The 17,885-nt window shown below is 44.7% G+C and overlaps 1 long non-coding RNA gene across 1 annotated transcript in view; it reads right to left on the bottom strand.

Annotated features, from left to right (window-relative positions):
* Nucleotides 1-6,894: 6,894 nt before the first annotated feature.
* Nucleotides 6,895-17,885, bottom strand: part of LOC112547581 (uncharacterized) — a 76,370-nt gene continuing 65,379 nt past the window's right edge. The window contains exons 2-4 of the long non-coding RNA XR_003091349.2: nt 8,874-9,005; nt 8,005-8,116; nt 6,895-7,201 (exon numbers count right to left, since the gene is read on the bottom strand). This is a non-coding gene — a long non-coding RNA (uncharacterized LOC112547581). The remainder of the gene's footprint in view (nt 7,202-8,004; nt 8,117-8,873; nt 9,006-17,885) is intronic.

Below are 17,885 nucleotides of genomic sequence, written 5' to 3'. Positions count from 1 at the left end.
TGACTCGTTACCCTATCAAAGAAAGCTATCAGATTGATTTGACATGATTTGTTCTTTACAAATCCATGCTGGCTGTTACCTATCACCTTATTATCTTCCAGGTGTTTGCAGATGAATTCCTTAAGAAGTCGACTAGAGAGGTGCTATTCATTAAAGATGGGCTGTTCACCAAGGCCCCGATCCTGGAAACATTTATTGACTTGGCTATTTCTGGCTACATGAGTTCACTCCAGTACATGGGTTAGTGTCTGCAGGAAAAGGACACATTGTGGAGAAGGGTGGAGGAGAGAGCATTCAAAACATCTGGGCACAACCAGTGAGGAATCCAACCTAAATGCTGCATCTGGAGAAAGACAGAATGTACAGTATGGACTTGTAACTGGTAGGAGAGTTTATCCTTAAAGATATGCACTAGTTCTACTGCAAGTTGTTGGGCTAGGTGCAAGAAATGTTGGGGGGTACAGTATGGCATGTTTATATCATAGGTCAGGCTGAATGAGCGTTATGATCCTGTTTGGCCTCAAAGCCTCCTAGTCTTGCAGATTAGCCTCTCCACTATTTTCTAGGGCATGCATTAAGTGGAGAAAGAGGGCATCATGGATGAATGTCTTCCTGTTTTTATAAGTTGTGTGGTGCATTTTAGAAATATCTATAAAGTAGTACTTTATATATGGAAAAAATGTCTTGTTCCGAATGATTTTTAATAGCGTAACAGCAGTACTCTAATAGTATTAAACAATCCAGGTATGTTTCTTTTGCTTTAAATACACACCTTGGGGTGGTTGAAGCAGCAGTCTAGCTTAAAAGCTTTTAAGCACATGTTTAACTTTGAATATGAGTCTATTTTTGTGCATACTCCAATGAGATTATTCATGTGCTTAAAGTAAAGTGTGTCCTTAAAACCTACACTGGACAGAGGCCAAAAACATACAGTACTGTTGGTGTCTCCTCATACAGCCAAGACATGTCAACCAACAAATAAAGCAAGCTCTGGAATATGTTAAAGGCATGTATGGGGTTTTTTTTGTTGTTTTTTTAAATCTTGCCAACTTAAAACTAATTTTGTTTTGAATAGTTCCACAACCCTGGAGAAAGTCATATTAAAACAATTATTTCCTTTCCTTTCATTCATCAGTTACAATTTGCAAACTAATTTCTTCTTAAACGTTACATTCATCTTGTATCTTTGCACCTGAAACAACACATAGTTCCAGAACCATGAATGGAGCAGTGGATTTGTGAAGTGCTGACACAAGTCTTCACACCAGTTTTATGAAAGCACCATTGTAATTCATAGTAATTATAACCAGGATTTTCTTATCCTTAAATTATTATTTATTTTCTCCTTGCATCCTGAAAGAGGCTCCAGGGTTTAGGTGTTGCCCCAAAACTTATTCTACATGAACTACAAATAAAGATAGTTTAAAGACACCTTTGATTCTCTGCCAAAACTTGTATAAATAGCTGTTCATAACATAGCATGTTGCTACTGGTTTGTGAGAAGGGGAGGGAAAACAATCTTAAAATAAAAAATCTGTAAATGTTTGTTTTCTGGCAGTGACAGGTCCATAAACAGAAATCCAGTGATAACTGGAATCTTCCTTAGAGGTTAAAAACTACAGCTTTGCCAATTTGCAAAAGTTTGCCCGACAAGTTATTTAAAAGCATATTTAAAAAAAACAAAAAGTTACTTAAAAGTTAATCAGGCTCATGAGTCTAGGGTGAGCATTAGAAAAGTTCCTGATGAAGATTTGAATTGACAGTATCCAGAGACACCCAGTATCCTTAAACAAGGAAAGAAAAGAAAACACACACACACACACACAAGCTGTCAAAATGTCAGGCATATGCGACCATATAAAAGGTTATTAATAACTGCTTTCAGTCCTAATGGCAAAAATATAAATTATGAAACTAGATGGTAAATTGTGCTCCCATGAGGTGGGGACTGATCTGCAGTCAAGCGAAGCCTTCTCCTTGATTTCATGTGGCTTGGATCAAGCACTAAATTACAAGGAGTTCTGTACAGCAATCAATCCCATAATTAGGATTTAGATGAGCAGGGTTCAATTCCTGCCTCTGCCAGAAACATCCTGTGAGACATTGGGCAAGTCACTTAATTTAACATGTGTCTCATTTCCCGATCTGCAAAATAAGGATAATACTTCCCTGCCTCAATTCAATACATTAATAATTAAGAGGTGCTTGGATACTATGGAGATGAGGACTTTTATCTATCTAGGTACTTAAGCTACACAAAGATGATGATGGAATGGTAATTGAGACTACATTGTGTTGACAGACAAATGGTAATGCAGAGTAGACAACTCTCTCTTTAGATGGTCCTTAATACATCATGTCCTCTTCTATAGCAGGTATAGTCCTTTCACTTTTATCATTTATACCAAAATGTAAGAAAATAAAGATCAATCGGCATCCAAAGTAGCACTGGTGAGTTCCAGAGTGTCAATAATGAGCAAAACCAACGAGGAGGCCTGTCGCATTTAAGAGATTAACAGATTTATTAGAACATAAGCTTTCGTGGGTAAAACCCACTTCATCAGATGAATCGGAGTGGAAATTATAGAAGCAGGGGTATATACAAGGAAAAAGTGGCTTTTGTGAATGAAGCAATGACGTCAGAGTGGACATGGGTCATTCACTGGAGATGTGAATATCCAGAGAGGGGAAATTGCCTTTGTAAGGTGTTAATCAGCTGAGATTCTTATTTAATCTGAAATTGATAGTGTTGAATTTGCAAATGAATTCCAGTTCAAATGTCTCCCTTTGTAACCAGTTTTTGAAATTCTTTTGCAGATGGATGGCTGCTTTCAAATCCATTACTGAATATCTAGGGAGATTAAAGTGTTCCCCTACATGTTTATGTGTTACCATTCCTGATGTCTGATTTGTGTCCATTTATCCTTTGCTGTAGAAAGTTTATGCCCTAAGAAATGTGTTAGTTTCTAAAGTGCCACAGGACGTCTCATTGTTTTTGCAGATACAGACTAACACGGCGACTCCTCTGAGACTTTTCATTAATGAGCAAGTGTGTTGTACACATTCCTGCCCCAACCCAAAATACATGTGTTTGCATTGCGCAAAATAGCAGTTGGTTTGTCATTTTAACAGAGTCAGCATCTAAGCAGTGACAATCTGTCATCACCAGGGGATTTGCCACTTGCTATCATGTGTGTTATTGAATGACAAACTACAGGATTACCTAAAACATCTGCAGAATGTCACTATCTAAATTACTGTTTGCTTGTGTTTCAGCTCACTCCTGCTTGGGGAGCATGCTTTGGTGCACACAGAAGCCTGCTTATACACAGAAAACAAGGAGCCTGATGAACTGCAAACAGATATAATTTATACAGAAGTAACATAAGATATGGCACTGCAGACTCCCCCCTCCATAAATCATGTGCCTTTTAATGGCTTGTTGTATATCGAACTGTTGTGCTGAAGCATCTTGTGGAAAATTCCTTGACGTGTCACCTTGGCTATGGATTTTCAGCAGGAAAAGAAATATAGCCTTGGACAATGCCATCTTAAATAATTAAGGATTGCAGTTCCTTAAGTGGTACGTTAATTATTGGTCAAAAGTTGATGGTCAATGGGAGGAAAAACAGCTACGAAACTGGCTGAAATTTTTCAATGATTAAAATATTGAAAAAACAATAGTAACGAATTGTCCAAGATGCCAAAAATTCCCTTTTTGTAACGATTTTTTCAACCACCTATTAAATATCCACTTCGTGACACTCAGGGCTGGCCCGAGCCATTTGTGTGCCCTGGGCTCCAGGAGTGCGGCGCCACCCCCAGGAGTGTGACGCTTGCGTGGCCCTGCCCCCAGGCGTGCGGTGCCTCCCGACCCCAGGTGCCCAGCGCATGTGTGGTGCCACCCCGGGCACGCAGAACATGCGCGGTGCTGCCCCCGCCTGACCCGGCAGCCCCTACAATGGAGTGCCCCGGGTGGTAGCCTGGTCAGCCTGTACCTTGGACCGGCTCTGATGACACTCTGTAATTATGCTTGTTTGGAGAAAAGGGATTGTATGACGGAGAAATCCCCTTGGGGTTATCCCCGGCTGTGCTGATCATGCCACTGACATTCCTGCTCTCTGGGGCTCTCCACAACCAAGTACAGTTGTGTCCTGTTGGGCCACAATCTCTGCTCTCCCCCAGCCAAGTACAGATTTGGAATTTTGTTCTCCTGCAGAACTACATAGACACTGAACCAGTTCAACTATGGGAGGGCTAAGCTGTAAGGGCCCAACACTCCGGAAACCAACTCCTAAAAGGGATCAAACCATTGTACTCTGTGTAGAAGTTTTACACAGAAAAATTTCATAAGATCCATCCACTTTATCAGTGAACGGTATACACAGTGGTTGCTTCTCCTCTTCCTCTACCCGCCCCAAGGTAACAATTATTTACACTCAGCTTCATAATAAACAAAAGTGTTTTTATTAAGTACAAAAAGTAGGATTTAGGTGATTGCAAGTGAAAACAGTCCCGTCAAAGTAAATTACTTAATTAAAATGAATAAAAATGCTTAGCAAGTTCTAATCTGCTAAGGAACTTGTTACATGCAAATTCTTCCCCTAAACAGCTGATCTTATCTCAGGTAAAGAGCTTCAAGTCAGAGCTGATCTTTACTCTGGCCTGGGTCTATAGCTTTTCAGAGTTCTTCCTTGTCAAGTATCCTTTTAGGGTGGGCCAGGCAGTTTCAAAGGCCAGCTGAATACAAAAGACTGATTGCTTCCCATTGCTTAAATCAGTGGTCCCCAACCTTTTGAGGTTGTCAGGCACCTGGGGGCGTGGCCGTTTGCCCGCCGGGCGCCAGAGGGCGGGGACACTAGCGCGCCCGGGGGCGGGCCCCCCCTTGACGCATGCCCGGGGGCGGGTCCCCCCTTGCCGCTCGCCCCCCCCAACTGCGCGCCCGGGGGTGGGGCCCTCCCATAGCCACGCGCCCGGGGGCAGGGCCCCCTCCAAGGGCCGCGCGCCCGGGGCCGGTGCTCCGCCCCCCCCTCCCGTTGAGTGCCGCGCGCCCAGCGCTCCCCCCCGCCCCGCCGCCGAGTGCCGCGCGCCTGGGGCCGGCACTCCCCCCCCCCGCCGAGTGCCGCGTGCCCGGCGCTCCCCCCGCCCCGCCCCGCCGCCAAGTGCCGCGCGCCCGGCGCTCTCCCCGCCGCGTGCCCGGGGCCGGCGCCCGCCCCCGCCGAGTGCTGCGCATCCGGCGCTCCCCCCGCCAAGCATGCTCCCCCCGCAAGCGCCCGTGCGCCATGTGCCCGGGGCCAGGCCAGCCCCGAGCACCTGGCGGGCGCATTGAAAGGCCCCCGCGGGCGCCATGGCACCCGTGGGCACCGTGTTGGGGACCACGGGCTTAAATAAACTCCCCCCCCCACCCCCACACTTCCACCTTGGGTAGGAATCCTTTCTTTGGTACCCTCATCCCCACAGAAAAATACCAGGTTCAAAATGGATTCCAGTACTAGGAGGCATGGTCACATGTCTTTGTAGGACTAACTAACCACAATTTGGGGTTACAGGAGAAACAACAACCATTTACAGGTTGTTGGTTTGAGTATTAAGTCATTAAGGAACTGAAGTATCACTAATTGCCTTCATTAGCACATTTCCAACTATAAACAGATTCACACTTCATATTTCTAACTTCACATACAAGAATAATTCATGCACAAAAATATGATTCACAGATTCAGCAGATTGTAACTGTAAAATTGATCTGTTACATGAACAGTTTTGCATAAAGCATCTTCGAGTTATGCAAATTCATATCCATAAGCCAATTTTCATAAGGCATAAGGGGCCTGTGACAGAGTATTCAGGCGATTAATAGGCTGACAGATAACGAACGGGACCTTCATCCTATCCCACATGGATAGTCCCTGAAAGTTGTCATGTCGGATGGCTGTTCCATGGCTTGCTGAAATGACTATCTGGCTTTCATTTTAATCCCTAGAGGTCAAGACTCCACATCCCAAGAACTAGCTGACACAATCCCTGTGGGTATCAGAGTATCCCAGGGTGTTGTAAGGAATGATAATGTAAAATGTTCCCACTTTCCTCCTAATCTCAATGTCAGCACATTAGCATGGCCGCGTGGGTAATGCTTGCACAGCTCTAGCCTGCACTGGGCCTGCTCTACTGGGGCAAAATTAATCTCTAAAACTTATTTTCGAGAATTAAGCAATGCTCAGACTCTGGGCATGTCTAGACTACATTTTTTTTTCAAAAGGAGATATGCAAATTCGGTTCTATTTTGCATATCTTCTTCCGATCACTTTTTCGAAAGCGGGTTTTTTGAAAGTGAAAGTAGTCTGGTTTTTTCGAAAAAACCCCCCCACTCTTCCTAAAAAAAAAAAAGGAGGTTTATGTAGTTTTTCGAAAAAGGGTTCCCCCCCCCCCCCAAAAAACCGTCCAGACTACTTTCACCTTCGAAAAACATGCTTTCAAAAAAGGTATCGGAAGAAGATATGCAAATTAGCACCAAATTTGCATATCTCCTTTCGGAAAAAAAAAGTACTCTAGACTTGCCCTCTGTCCTGGCCCTCTGCATGCAATGCATTTCATTTTGGATGGCGAGAAGTCCAGAGCCCCCATAGCTGCCAATCCTGCAAACTTTGAGAGGGCAAACATTTGCTGGGCTACCCAGTATTTAAGTAACTTTCTTCTCAAGTCTAAATTAAATTCTATTTTGTGATACTTGGACTGACCCAGATTAATAGCCCAGTTTTAATTAGCTGTGTGGGTTCAATGCCAGAGGGAATGCAGTGCTCACGGCAGTTGCTAGATTCACAGCAGAAAGAGAGACGGGCCTCTCCACCACACAACTATGGGCAATGTCAGCTTCCCTTTGCTCAGCTGCCAGCCTGCTGGGATATACCCTCTGTGTTAATTCAGGCCTCTGTTTCATACCAGTGTCTACAAACCAGATTCCAGTGTCTATAATGTGAACACAAAAAGGGATAACAAGAAAAATTCAGTATTCATCTCAGTCTGTTTATTACTTAGAGTGCAATTCCATTCTGCCTTATGTAGTCTCAGAACGCAAACAACTGAGGGAAAACAGCCCCTCCTTTTTCCACAGAACCGCTTCCTCAGTGTGCAGTGTCAGATCTCATTGCTATGGGCGTGTTTCACTGTCCTGTCCTCCTGCTTACTCTGCAGCATCAAGAAGCTGTAGAAAAAGCAGCTGGATTTTACTGCTTCTTTAGCATTGTTTGTGCTGTGATCATTGTGTCATGCTGATTGAATGTATTTTCTCACTGTTTCCTTGTGGCCCCTGACTGTTGTCTCTATACCAGGAGCAGGCAAAATACGGCCTGTGAACCTGTGAACTGGATCTGGCCCACCACAGTCTTGCAGCCCAGCAGGAGTCTTGGGCAGACTCCCTGCATGCCGTACCCTGTAGTCCGCTCAAAGCGGCCAGCTGCAGGGCCCCTGTGCTCTCTTCCTGCACTGCTCCTGCCCCCATCACAGTCTCACAGCTCCCAGAGGGCCAATAGGAGTTGCCCAGGCTGCACTTGCGGCGCAGGCAGCATGCAGAAAGCTGTCCTCAAGGGCGCAAAGAGAGCACATGGCCTCCGTAGCTGACCAATCTGAGTGACATGTGGAGGCAAGGTAGGCGGCTCCCATTGGGCTACTGCCCAGGAGCCACCTAAGGTAAGTACCTCCCAGCCAGAGCCCAAACCTCACCCCCAAGCCTTCTGCCCTTCTTCCTGCACCTCTGTCCCACGTCACAATCCCCTCTTACACTCCTCTTCCGGGTCAGAATCCTCTCTGGCACCCATACCACCTCCCAGATCCTGCACCCCAATCCCTTGCACCGGTCACAATCCCTTCTTCACCCAAACATCTTCCCACATCCCCTTCCTGCACCCCAGTCCCCTACCCTGAGCTCCCTTCTACACCCAACCTCCATCCTAGACCCCATACCTCCTCTGCTAATATCACGGAAGAGCACGGCCCTTGACCACTTACCAAATTCTTGGAGTGGACCCCCATCAAAAATCATTGCCCACCCCTGCTTTGTACTAAACTTGTGAGCTTTTGGGGGCAGAAGACATTCTTGGGTTCTGTGTTTGTACAGCACCTAGCATGATGGAGAAACAAACAGAAACAATGTCAGCTGGCTTCACTGCACACAAAAACCTACAGTTCTTTTTTTTTTCCCCAATCTAGGAAGCATCCTATGAGATGCATAGATGTACAAGTCCTCTGGGACATTGTCACTGTTGCCTTTCAACACTTGACCTCAAATTCAAACATATGCTCCTGGAGCAATTTAATATTTATACTGATGCTGTAGCCAGCAATCATCTTGTCAATCTGCCTCCTGCATCCAGCTTGTCACTGTCACAGCTGTCTTTGCATCTGGATGACATGAGTGCAGTGGGCCTGCTATTGTTTTCTCCACACTAGTGATGTACAGGTTGTCAAAACCCTCCTACTCCCAGTCAGCTGGACCCAAGCAAACATCAGGACCCTACAAACAAGGATGAATCTAATCAGAAGGAAAAAAAGTCGGGTATGAAAATAATCTGTTCTTGGCATTCACCTCAGCCTTACTCTGGTGATACAGCTACTAAAATATGGGACCCTTTTCATAGCATTATCCTCTATAATCTCCCTCCTTACAATCTTCCTCTTCCACCAGATTTCTGTGCACCTCTGTCTTCTGAGCCCTGTCACCCCCTCCACAGCCCGCTGGTAGGTTCACACATGTCAGTGTGATCATTTGGAATTATTGTTTACTTGGGGTGTGCGGTTCTAGTTATGGGAATCCGTAAAATTCTAAATGGTTTTAATCATACTGCAAATCAGTTTGTAATGAAGTTTAATCCACCTACCTGAGACGTGGTAGCTTTGTTGGCAGGAGATGTTCTTCTGCTGACATAGCTCTGTAGATCAGATGCAAAAGAGTGTAGACCAGTTGCAATAGAGTTCTCCTGGGTGTGGGAAAGGTACCCTGAGCATCACAGCTAAATGCAAGGTGGAAAAGATTGTTTAGTATAAGTAGTAAGAACATTACTGTAAGGGGCCATTCAAGGCGGTCATAGGACAAAGAAAGGGGTTGGTGGATCATAGATTGTTGTAATAAACCATAAATCCAGTAGTCTCTAGCAGAATTATAAACTGAAGCTCTCAGGATTGTTCTTTTGAAAGTGTTGTGCAGGTTTCCTGCCTTGCAGGCCTGAAGAATGGCTCTATGTGACTTGAAAGCTTGTGTCTCTCTCACCAAGAGAAATTGGTCCAATAAAAGCATTTAGATCACTTATCTTGTCTACAACTATATAGCATATGTCAATGGATCTATATCAATTAAAGGAGAAGACAACATGGCCCTCCATTTCCTCCTATTATCAAAGACTATTTGGGTGGATTTTCTATTGCGTCCCTTCTGAAAAGGGGGATTTTACTCCAGGTGGATCAGAAAAAGGAACTAGCTTAATTCTCTTTGTGAACCCCATCATTGTAGTACTGGAGTAACTTATGTAATGTTAGTAGCTAACTCCAGTTATGTACTACAGTTCTTTTTATAGAGATGAAGCAGTGAAAGAGAGTAGCAACTGATCGCAGCCTGTGTTTGGTTGGGTTTTTTTTATTATGCACACAAATGTTAATCACTAATTGGCCTCCAACTTACATCACCATTAACATTTTGACTAGCTTTCTTTCTCTATTTCTCCAGGCAACCAGCCCAGCTGTTTCCCATTGGTACTAGCAAAATAAATCCCCGAGACAGATCCAACCTTTCTGGCTCAGAAGAAAAACTGCTGGTATAAACACATAAATCAGCAACTGGCTATGGTCCTTTCTTCACCTGTATCAGTCTCAGGGCCCTGCATGATCTGCATTCCCTCCAGCTGTTAGTAACTTAATTGAAATATTGATCAAATAAAAGCAATTCCCCCAAATTTGCACTATTACCACTAAACATAATGTAATTGTGTCTTATTACTCACAGTGACAGACCAAAGCTGTGCAAGTAAAGAATGCAATAAAACTGTATTCAAAAATGGCACCCTGCTGTTTCCATCATCTCTCAGTGGGTGAATATAGGGCCAGATCTCCAGCGGGTGTAAATGGGCATAGATCTATTGACTATAATGAAGTGACTTCAGTTTGTGTGAGCTGAGCATCAGGCTCATAATGTGCTTGTGACAAAGGATGCAATTATAAATCTGTGGCTTCATTTTCTTTACTTCTTATATTCGGCTTGCTCTCAGGGCCGCTTCCACCACCCAGTGCTGCGAGAAGGGAGGAAGTGAGAGATACGGACCCCTTCTGAGTCATTGGCACCATGGCAAAAATGCTACTGCCTCTAAACCAGAATCCCATGGCAAAAAGATAAATAAAGGAGCAGCTCTGATATCCTGACTGGGAGCTGACAAGTCACTAAAGGCCTACCAAGGCATCCTTTCAATTCCTGCCAAAGCGGGGGACAAATGTTAAACTCAAAGGCTATGTCTAGATTGAATCCCTTTTTCGTAAAAGGGATGCAAATTAGACGTATCGCAATTGCTAATGAAGTGGGGATTTAAATCTCCCCCTCTTTATTAGCATAAAAATGGTTGCCACTTTTTTTCGGCACGGAGCTTTGCTGGAAAAAAGCGCCAGTCTAGACGCGGATCTTGCGGAAAATAAAGCCTTTTCCGAAAGATCCCTTATCCCTTATTTTAAGGGGGGATTAAGAGATCTTTCAGAAAAGGCTTTATTTTCCGCAAGTGCACCCGTGCCGAAAAAAAGCGACAGCCTTTTTTATGCTAATGAAGTGGGGGAGATTTAAATCCCCGCTTCATTAGCAATTGCGATACGTCTAATTTGCATCCCTTTTACGAAAAAGGGATGTAATCTAGACGTAGCCCTGGGGTGCGGCATTACCTATCCCAGACAATCAGATGCAGGCTACATTAATGCCAGAGGTGAAAGTAAACCACCTAGCCCCTGGCCAGCTGGGGCACTTTGCTACAGAGGGAGGGGCGGGATGCTCCCAATCTGGCTCCTGGGCAGCCAGGCAGGCAGGTGAAAGGGGCTGGCTGGGGCTACCCCTTCTGGGACTGTCCCAGCTGTGAGCTCCCCACTGTCATTTGGGGGGGCATGAAAGGAGGCTGCAGCTGGGCATCTGGGAGCAGGAGGAACGCAGCAGGCTCTGCACTTTCCCCTTGCTCACTAGTCAGAGGAAGCAGGAAAAGCAAAAGAGTCCCGGTATGTGCGGCTGCAGTCCTCCCACTCCCCAAAATGGTGCCCTTGCCTCCCACACACTCACCCCTACACACACCAAGCCCGCTGCCCTGAGCCCCCTGCCCTGAGCCCCCTGTCCTGAATACTGCACCTTTATATCTCCCTGCTCTGAGCCCCCACACAATCCCAGCCCCCTGCCCTGACTTCTGACACCCCAACCCTTTACCCTGAGCCCCTTATACATCTCAACCCTGACTCCTACACTCCCCACTTCTCTAGATCTGCTGGCAATGCTCCTCCTAATGCAACCTAATATGCTGTTAGCCTTCTTGGCTGCAAGGGCACACTGTTGACTCATATCCAGCTTCTCATCCACTGTAACCCCCAGGTCCTTTTCTGCAGAACTGCTACTTAACTGGTTGGTCCCCAGTGTGTAACTATGCTTGGGATTCTTCCTTCCCAAGTGTAGGACTCTATACTTGTCCTCAGTTTGACTGAGAGCAGCCACAGTGCTGGGTGACACAAGAGTTATGCAGAGTGACTGGATTAGCAGCACAGGAGGACTGTATTAGCTGTGGTGAGTTATTACAACTCAGGCTGTTGCATCCCACGGTGCGGGAAGTAGGGGTGCTTCTGCATCCCATGGCTTGAAATGGTTTCCATTATATAGAGGATTTACAGCCTGGTTCAATGACTTTCAGCACCCCCAGTGTACAAACTATTCCAGCACCCCTGAGACCCACAGCATTATGAGTTGCTGCAGCATCAGCCCTCCCCTCAAGCAAAAAATAATTACCTCCCATCCAGGCCAAATAGCATAAGCTTAAAACACCACTTAACTCTAACTGGAGATTTGGGAAGGGATTGAGTTAGGGGTAACACTTGAGTTATAACTTGGCCTTTTTGTACTCATTTTCCTCTCCCATCTTTGTTGTATTGATTTTAATTGTAAGGTCTCTCCGGTAAGATGTTTCACAGTGCCGGGGGATATCATTTTGGTTATGCAGTTTACAAGTCTGTTTATCAGAATCTAATAAAAGATTCTGAAGCTAACAGAGGAACAAATTAGTTAGATTTTTTTCACTAATCGCTTCTCTTAGCTGCAGAGAAAGAAAAAACATGAGACGAAAAAGCCTTTGCTCTGTTATTGACATTAGAAGGGTGTTGAAAATAGGCCAATGGTCCTCCTTGAAAGAGCTAAGAAAGTCTCTAGGAGTCTAATTAGCAGGAAAATATGCCCTTTCATTGACTTTTCAGTCAGAAGAAATGCAAAAACAAGGACCATCTATTCAAGATCACAAGTGGGACAGAAGCAATTTTACACACATATTCCTCAGAGCATTCTGGATTATGCACAGTGCTTCGGGACTTTGCCAATCTACATATTTTTGGCCGTTAGCAAGATAAATTATGAGACAGTGAAAACTACTTTTTAACCTTAAGTTAAAAAAATGCAGCTCTTTTTAATAGTCACTTCATGTGGTACTGAAAATGAGACTGTGCTCACTCAATGCAGAAGGATTCTATTGGTGAAATCATTTGCTGAAAGGCTATTTACATTTTTTAGCGGATGGTGGATAATACCTAGAAAGAGACTCTTTGGAAGTGCAAGAGGATTCTGTCTGAAACCATGACACAACAATAAAAACGGGTACTTATTACATTTTCTTGCTACATTGCATGCAATGGGTGCTTTATGATCAAAAGGAAGACAAAGACGTAGCACTGTATAGAGGAACACACCCATGACTTGGAGAACCCATAAGTTTCACCCTTGTCTGACAGCTCATCATAATATGATTTTGCACTTTTAACAATTCTGTATCAGCATTGTTATATAGGAAAGTAATACTGTCCCTATCTACCAGATGGAAAAACAGGCTCAGAAACTCTGGGGTTCTGACTGTGCAAACCTTCCCCACACCAAGTAGTACAATGGGACTGCTCATGTGAATACAGTACAGCAAGTAGGTTCAGGTTTTAATGGATTTGTTTGCGATTCACAGAGGGATTCAATGTAAACACCAGGAATTCTAATCCAGGATTAGATCTAATCTAGGAGCGGGAAGGCCTTGTTTGGACACAGACTGGCTAACCTTGTGAGGAGGGCTTTAAACTAGGTTTGTTGGGGGCAGGTGAGCAAAGCCCACAGGTAAGTGCTGCATGTGTGGGACTGGGAGATGGGTTGGAAATGGGGGGGACTACGGCCTATAATGGCAAGGAGAAAGGAGGGTCAGGGCACAACAGGGAGGCAAGATCAAATCAGTATCTTAGATGCCTATATACAAATGCGAGAAGTATGGGTAATAAGCAGGAAGAACTGGAATTGCTAACCAATAAATACAACTATGATATCATTGGTATTACAGAAACCTGGTGGGATGGGACGCACGATTGGAATGTTGATATGGAAGGGTACGGCTTGCTCAGGAAGGACAGACAGGGAAAAAAGGGAGGAGGGGTTGCCTTGTATATTAAAAATGTACACACTTGGACTGAAGTGGAGATGAATGTAGGAGATAGCTGTGTAGAGAGTCTCTGGGTTAAGCTAAAAGGGGTAAAAAACGAGGGTGATATCATGCTAGGAGTCTACTACAGGCCACCTAGCCAGGTGGAAGAGGTGGATGAGGCCTTTTTTAAACAATTAACAAAACTATCCAAAGCCCAAGATTTGGTGGTGATGGGGGACTTCAACTATCCAGACATATGTTGGGAAACTAACACAGCGAGGCACAGGCTATCCAATAAGTTTCTGGACTGCATTGGAGACAACTTTCTGTTTCAGAAGGTTGAAAAAGCTACCAGAGGAGAAGCTGTTCTGGATTTGGTTTTAACAAATAGGGAGGAACTAGTTGAGAACTTGAAAGTGGAAGACAGTATAGGGGACAGTGATCACGAAATAATAGAGTTCATGATCTTAAGGAAAGGTAGAAGGGAGACCAGCACAATTGAGGTAATGGATTTCAGGAAGGCAGATTTTGATAAGCTCAGAGAACTTGTAGGTAAGGTCCCATGGGAAGCAAGACTGAAGGGAAAAACAACTGAGGAGAGTTGGAAGTATTTCAAAGGGACGTTGTTAAGGGCCCAAAAGCAAACAATTCCGCTGTGTAGGAAAGATAGAAAATATGGCAAAAGACCAGCTTGGCTTAACAAGGAGATCTTGCACGATCTCAAAATAAAAAAGGAGTCATATAAAAAATGGAAACTAGGACAACTAACAAAGGATGAATATAGGCAAGCAACACGGGAATGCAGGGGCAAGATTAGAAAGGCAAAGGCACAAAATGAGATCAAACTAGCTACAGGCATAAAGGGAAACAAGAAGACTTTTTATAAATACATTAAAAGCAAGAGGAAGACCAAGGACAGGGTAGGCCCACTGCTTAGTGAGGAGGGAGAAGCAGTAACAGGAAACTTGGAAATGGCGGAGATGCTCAATGACTTCTTTGTTTCGGTCTTCACCGAGAAGTCTGGAGGTGTGCCTAACGTAGTGAATACAAGCAGAGAGAGGGTAAGTTTAGAAGATAGGATTCACAAAGAACAAGTTAAAAGTCACTTAGGAAAGTTAGATGTCAGCAAGTCACCAGGTCCTGATGAAATGCATCCCAGGATACTCAAGGAGCTGATAGAGGAGGTATCTGAGCCTTTAGCTATGATCTTTGAAAAATCATGGCAGACAGGGGAGATTCCAGAAGACTGGAAAAGGGCAAATATTGTGCCCATCTATAAAAAGGGGAATAAGAACAACCCAGGAAACTACAGACCCGTCAGTTTAACGTCTGTCCCAGGGAAGATAATGGAGCAGGTAATTAAGGAAATCCTATGCAAACACTTGGAAGGTAATAAAGTGATAGGGAATAGCCAGCATGGGTTTGTGAAGAACAAGTCATGCCAAACTAATCTGATAGCTTTCTTTGATAAGATAACGAGCCTTGTGGATAAGGGAGAAGCGGTGGATGTCATATACCTAGACTTTAGTAAGGCATTTGATACGGTCTCGCATGATATTCTTATTGATAAACTAGGCAAATATAACTTAGATAGGGCCACGATAAGGTGGGTGCATAATTGGCTGAATAACCGTAGTCAGAGAGTTGTTGTTAACGGTTCTAAATCCTGCTGGAAAGGGATAACAAGTGGAGTTCCGCAAGGGTCTGTTTTGGGACCCGTACTGTTCAATATCTTCATCAATGATGTAGATATTGGGATAGAGAGTACGCTTATTAAGTTTGCGGATGATACCAAACTGGGTGGGGTTGCGACTTCTTTGGAGGATAGGGACATAATTCAAAATGACCTTAACAAGTTAGAGAAATGGTCAGAGGTAAACAGGATGAGGTTTAATAAAGAGAAATGCAAAGTGCTCCACTTAGGAAGGAACAATCAGTTCCATACATACAAGATGGGAAGCGACTGTCTAGGAAGGAGCATGGCAGAAAGGGATCTAGGGGTCATAGTGGACCACAAGTTGAATATGAGTCAACAGTGTGATGCTGTTGCCAAAAAAGCAAATATGATTCTAGGTTGTATCAACAGGTGTGTTGTAAGCAAAACTCGTGAAGTCATTCTGCCGCTCTACTCTGCACTAGTTAGGCCTCAGCTGGAGTACTGTGTCCAGTTCTGGGCGCCACATTTCAAGAAAGATGTGGAGAAATTGGAAAGGGTACAGAGAAGAGCGACAAGAATGATTAAAGGTCTAGAGAACATGACCTATGAAGCCAGGCTTCATGAACTGGGCTTGTTTAGTTTGGAAAAAAGAAGATTAAGGGGGGACATGATAGCGGTTTTCAAATATCTAAAAGGGTGTCACAAGGAGGAAGGAGAAAATTTGTTCCTCTTGGTTTCTGAGGACAGGACAAGGAGTAATGGGCTTAAAGTGCAGCAAGGGAGGTTTAGATTGGACATTAGGAAAAAATTCCTAACTGTCAGGGTGGTCAAATATTGGAATAAATTGCCAAGGGAGGTGGTGGAATCTCCCTCTCTGGAGATATTTAAGAACAGGTTAGATAGACATCTGTCAGGGATGGTGTAGGTGGAGCTTGGTCCTGCCTTGAGGGCGGGGGGCTGGACTCGATGACCTCTTGAGGTCCCTTCCAGTCCTATTATTCTATGATTCTATGATTCTATGATTAGAATTTACCTGGAGTGACTGCCAGTGTGGGGTGTCTTTTCTTCTTTTTGTAACAACCACACGAGCACAAAAGTGCCCATAGAGTAGTGTTTGCTAGCTATCCACCCAACAGGCCTAGCAATATGTACACACTGATCCTCTGGCAGGGTTTTGGTAGCTTCTGAAACATAACAGACAATGAGGGCCTCTAGAGGGCACACAAACTATTTAAAGAAGGGGTGAGGAAACGTTTTTGGGTCAGGGGCCACTGACCCACAGAAGAAGTAGTCGGAGGGCCACACACAAGTGAGAAGCAAAGAAAAAACCCTCAAATCGTCACCGATGTGGACTGAGAAGGAGAAAGACACTCCCCATATTCCTCTTACACACCAGAGCTTGGGGCGGCCCAGGCTAGCAGATTTTGTGTGCTACAGCCTCTCAGGGGAGCGGGAATGGCTGGAGCACCAGCATGGGCTCCCCAATGCTGGGGGGAGCCCTGAGCCTCCGAGGCCAGATCCAGGCAAGCCGGGGGCTGTATCTAGGATCACTACCCAATTCCTGTACACTGCATAGTACCATGCTAAGTTTAGCATCCACCAGGCACATCATTTTGGGTACATCTACATTGCTTGGCTATTTCGGGATACCAGAGGTATCCCGAAATAGCTACCCTGTGTCTACACAAGCCACCTGTCATTTCAAAGTATTTTTCGAAATAACGGGTGCACTGTTTTAGTATCCCGGTAACCCTCATTCCACAAGGGTTAAGGGATGGCTCTAAATAACACGTTATTTCAAAATTTGGTGCTGTGTAGACGCGCTCAATTTCAAAATAAGCTATTTTGAAATAGATTCGAAATAAGATACGCAATTTGCATAGCGCAAATTCTGGATTTTTTTTTTCGAGTTTAGGGTGCCAGGTTAAACACCTGTGGCTGGCCTGCATCATCTGACACAGGTTCATGCCATGGGACTGTACAATTGGAGTGCAAACATTCGGGCTAAGGCTGGAGCCTGTGCCCTGGAAGCTTGCGAGGCTGGAGGTCCCTAGAGGCCAAATTCCAGCCCAAATAGCTATGCTGCAATTTTACAACCCACTAGCCTAAGCATGGTGAGCCCGAGCTGGTTGTGCAGACACCCCGTTTTCTGAATAGGAGAGACTTATTAATGCTTGTGTGATGTTAATTGGGAAAAGAGGAACTGTGGGTCATTACATTCTGGGAAGATGGGACTGTGGATAGGCGAGAAGGGAATGAGAAGGGAAAATGTCTTTCTATCACACATAATGGCTATTTCCTTGCAAGAGCCTTCTTTTAATGGGTAGCCTACACTTCTCACCTTTTTAAAAAAAGTCAGTCCCACTGAGGAAATGAATGTGGAAAACACTGTTCCCCATTATTCGGCTCTAGTGAGGCCACATCTGGAGTATTGTGTTCAGTTCTGGGGCCCCCGCTATAGAAAGGATGTGGATGCTTTGGAGAGGGTCCAGTGGAGGGTGACCAAAATGATTAGGGGGCTGGAGCGCATGACCTATGAGGAAAGGCTGAGGGATTTGGGTTTGTTTAGT

The sequence above is a fragment of the Pelodiscus sinensis genome, chromosome 4 (genome assembly GCF_049634645.1).
Source record: "Pelodiscus sinensis isolate JC-2024 chromosome 4, ASM4963464v1, whole genome shotgun sequence".
In the NCBI taxonomy this organism is placed as follows: Eukaryota; Metazoa; Chordata; order Testudines; family Trionychidae; genus Pelodiscus; species Pelodiscus sinensis.
Note: the sequence above shows the minus strand (reverse complement) of the source record. Positions and strands in the feature narration are given on the sequence as shown.